The sequence below is a fragment of the Rattus norvegicus genome, chromosome 6 (genome assembly GCF_036323735.1).
Source record: "Rattus norvegicus strain BN/NHsdMcwi chromosome 6, GRCr8, whole genome shotgun sequence".
Taxonomy (NCBI): Eukaryota; Metazoa; Chordata; class Mammalia; order Rodentia; family Muridae; genus Rattus; species Rattus norvegicus.
In genome coordinates, this window is record NC_086024.1 from 13689583 (window position 1) to 13694204 (window position 4622).

The 4622-nt window shown below is 43.4% G+C and overlaps 1 pseudogene; it reads right to left on the minus strand.

Annotated features, from left to right (window-relative positions):
* Positions 1-2606: 2606 nt before the first annotated feature.
* Eif3h-ps1 (eukaryotic translation initiation factor 3, subunit H, pseudogene 1) lies at positions 2607-3845 on the minus strand (annotated as a pseudogene).
* Between the last annotated feature and the right edge of the window lie 777 nt (positions 3846-4622).

Here is a 4622-nt window from a genome sequence, read left to right on the forward strand (position 1 = left end):
GAAAGATAGGAAGGTTTGCTAGTGTATTATGGTTGCAACATGGGCATAACTGTTTACTGATAATCTGGTAACTACTGTAAAGTCTGTCTGGAGCATCCAAGTACTGCATATTGGCCCTTGTCTTTTCATTTTATAGTCATTATACTTCTTCTTTATCTCAATGTCTCTTCATTCTGCTTTCCTGAAAGTTTTTTCATTCTTTTTAAAAATTATCTCCTCTAAGTTTATAAATTAGGGGGCTTGTGGTGGTTTGCATGTGCTTGGTCCGGGCAGTGGCACTATTTGGAGGTGTGGCCATGTTGGAGTAGGTGTGTCACTATGGGTGTGGACACCCATCCTAGCTGCCTGAAAGCCAGTCTTGCCTTAATGGCCTTAAGATAAAGATGTAAAACTCTCAGCTCTTCCTGAACCATACCTCCTTGGATGTTGCCATGCTCCCACCGTGATGATAATGGACTGAACCTCTGAACCTGTAAGACAGCCCCAATTAAATGTTGTCTTTATAAGAGTTGCCTTGGTCATGGTGTCTGTTCACAGCAATGAAACCCTAGTTAAGAAAGTCACTAAACAAAGTTGTAATCAATTAAGACAGGTACAAGTTGAGCTTTGGTGGGTACCTGTTGAGGAAAAGAACACTTTCCTCACAAGAAAATGTCAGTCTGTTCATTGTGAGGTAAACAACAGCTAGCCACAGACAAGACATGCTCAGGAAATCAATGGGTTTGTTTTGGGGGAGGGTTGTTTTCTGTTGTTTTGTTGTGTTTGTATTTTTTAAATCCCAGGAAAGAAGGAGCTGAGTAGGGATTGTAAAGTATAGAGGAAGGAAAAAACCCAACAAGCTAAAAACAATGAAAACACCTCAGGGTGGCAGAATGCAGGAAATATTCACAGAAGTAACTTCATGAACCTGCCTGATGAAGAGCTGGTTTGGGGAAGGTCTGTAGAGAGCAGCTACATTCCAGAGCACTTACTGGAAGCATACTATACTGCCCAGCAAAAGATGACCAGAACACTCACAGGGGGCACACTATACTGCCCGGCAAAAGATGACCAGAACACTCACTGGGGACACACTATACTGCCCAGCAAAAGATGAAGGTTTCAGTAAAGCATTTCAGTGTTTCTTAAAAATTCACACCCAACAAAGCAATGGTTTCTATGGCAAGAGAAAACAAAGCAATAGTTTCTATGGCGAGGGAAAACAAAGAAGCCTAAGCACACAGGGAAGACACAGTAAGAACCTGAACGATGCTGAGGAAACCATGGAGACGGTGGACATGAACTGACACTGTTCAGGAAGAGAAGAGGCCACGGGGAAACAAAGATGAACTGAAAGGGAAGTAACTAAAACAGTTACTAAAGGGTTGACAAGATGCTCAGTGGGAACAGGCATTTGCCACCATGCCTGATGATCTAAGTTCAATCCCCAGGACCCACATGATGGAAAGAGAAATTGATTTTTGCAAGCTGATCTCACACAGATACTCAAGAATGGATGAATGAGTGAGTGAGTGAGTGAGTGAACAAAGTACAGCAGAAAATTTTCAAGGACTTTGGGAGGCCTTCGAAAGACAAAGCGGGTTAGTGTGTGGACACTTGGAGTTCTCCATGATTACAAAGGGCAGATAACATGAAACATACTTGAATGTTCTAGAGAGCGCACAGGACTCACCTGACCTGAAAGGTAGCCCAGGTTGACCTAAGGGGTTCTGCATGCCAAAGCCAAGTAATCAAGCCAGAGTCACCACAGAGATAGAAACTTCAAGTCAGCATTCAGACCAAGAGAGACACCGTCTCTGTGCTCAGCCTTACAAATCGATTAGGTTACTTCTTAAAAGGAAAACAAATATTATCTCAGATTTTGGATGAATTAAATATCCCAATCTGCAAACTTATTAAATGTTTTTATTTTTATATGCTCTTTAATGTCTCAACGGTTTATAGTTTCCCTGATATGGTATTCATTTATTTCTGTTTTGTGTTTAAAATGTTACATTTGTAGCAACTCTTTCTTTTTTTCTTTCTTTTTTTCTTTCTTTCTTTCTTTCTTTCTCTCTCTTTCTTTCTCTCTCTCTCTCTTTCTTTCTTTCTCTCTTTCTTTCTTTCTTTCTTTCTGTCTGTCTGTCTGTCTGTCTGTCTGTCTGTCTTTCTTCTGACAGTAGCTCATATAGCCCAGGATAGCTCAAGAGTTGTCCTATTGCTTGGGATGGCCTTGAGTGTGTTCCTCACACACTGTCTGAAGGCAAGGATCACAGGCCAATGCCACCATCCCATTGATACTACCTTTGAAAGGTTTTATTCTCTACCTATTTATGGCTGGTGTATGAAAATATACAATATTTTTGAATGCTGGATTTATACAAAAATATTTTACTAAATTTTCTGAGAAATGTACAGTCTTTTGGGTTTATTTCATATCCAACCACATGTTTCAGAAAGGATCTCGGTTTCTTCTCTGCTCTTATAAGTGTCACCCTTTAGTTCATGAGTTTGGTGAGTTATTTTGGTTTTCTGTGCTGGCTGGGACATACTGGGACATATTGAAGGAGAAATAAGTGACCTCAGGCATCTGTGTTTTCCTCCAGTTTCCAAAGGGAGGCTTTCTATTTTTCTTTCTTTCTTTCTTTTTTTTTTTTTTTTTGAACAACGAAGTAACTTTTTATTATTGGTTTTAAAGCCATTACAGCACTAACAGCACAGTGCACCTCTCCACTTTGCAGTACAGAAACACATTTTCCAAGAGTCACTCTGGTGGAGTCTCAACAGTGTGTCTTCTTTGCAGGAAGCTTCCTTTTCTTAGTTATTGTATTCTTGAAGAGCCTGAGCTATGAAGACTTTGCCTAAGTTTTGGGCAGTGAACTCCTTGACGTTCTGGCAGTAAGTGTTAATCTGGCCTGCGGATGAGCAGCGAGTCCATCCTGGCAGGGGCTTGGTGGGGCTTGAAGAGTTTGGAGAGGTCCTCCTCAGGGAGCGGGGGCTCGCCTCGACTCTGCCGCTGCATATTCTCCTGCTGGCGACGCTGCTGATACTGGTGTTTCTGCTGCTGCTGCTTGCTGCTATTCCTCATGTATGTGTGGTATTTGATTATGTCCTGACTCATTTCATCCACCCGGTCCATCAGCAACTGCAGATTCTTCCCCAAGTGATTGCTGCTAGCAAGACTGAGCAATTCATGCTTATCAGCCACGGTGGACTTCTTCTCAAGCTCCCACAGCAGGACATTGATCAAATGTGAGTTTTTAATTACAATCGGCACTTCTTCAAACATGTCCTCAAAGGTGATGTTTGCTTTTTTCAATGCTTCTGGGGGAAAAGCCCTTCTCTTTACAAACTTCCATCAGTTTAGGAGTCAGTCTGTATGCCTTCAGTGAGAGAGATCCTTGGGCGGTTTTTATGGGGTCGTAAATGAGAACGACAGATTCTTCAATGGCGTGCTGGTAGCTGAACTGAGAATCCAGAAGCGCCTGGGTAACGAAGGTGGTCGATGTTTACGTGGTGAAGGCTGCACATCATCTCCATCTGATACTGCACTTCATCAAAGTCAGCATCATCCTCTGTGTGCTGGGGGAATGGGAAACAGTTGGTAACCTCCAGTCGGTCTTCTTCAACCAGGCCCAGGAGCACTCCCTGAACGACCTCAGTTCCTTGTCCTTCTTAATAATGTTTGATTATCTTTAATACTACCAGGCCGTTGATCTGCACCTGCTTCACGGCCGAATCTCCAGAGCCGCCTTTCCCTTTTCCCTTCCCCACCGCGCCGCCAGTAGAGCTGGAAGAGGTGGCGGTGGAACCGGTGCCTTCCTTGCGCGACACCATGTTTCCAGCCAGACAGGAAGAAAGAGCTCTATTTTTCTTTATTGACTAAATGTACAAGGATTTGTTTCTTAATTTACTAAGAGGAATCATTTTTAAATTTTAAATCGTACTGTGAGTGTGTGTATGATATGTGTGAGTGCTGGCACACACATAAGCATCAGAGGACAACTTCTGGGAGCTGATTCTCTCCTTCCTTCCACCTTGGATTCTAGGATCAGCTCACGTCTTGGGATCTGCACCAAGTGTGCCTGCTGAGCTATCATTGGGCCAAAGTTTTTCATCCGGTTGTTTAATTGCTACCATCATTCAAAGACTAACTTTTGAAACCACAGCCCCTTGATATGTAAATGAAAAGAAAAGTTTACTGACCTCCTTGAGGCCAGTTACTGGCCTGGCTGTCCCCAAATGCTGTGCTGAGAACCCAGGATTCTGGTCCGAGGTTTTCATGACTCAATGGTAACTCTGGGTAGCCAGACAGAGGGGAACCCAGAAACGATGCCCTGAAGGTGTAGCTCCAAGTGCTGGGTGGAGAGATTCTCTTTGGAGATTCTATTTTAGGTGCAGTCAGGTTGGCCTGAAGAGATTTCAGTAGAACATTAGGAGCCATTGGTCAGCAAGGCTACAACATCAGGAGCCATTGACTAGCAAGGCTACAAAATTAGGAGCCATTGGCCAGCAAGACTCCTTTCTTATTTTGAACTATGGTGTCTGCCTTCTTCACGAGCACGGGAGTGCTCTTCAGGTAGGGGCAAGAGCTTCCTTGCAGAGTCTGCCTCTGTTCGTCTCACTCGGTATCCTTTTCGTTG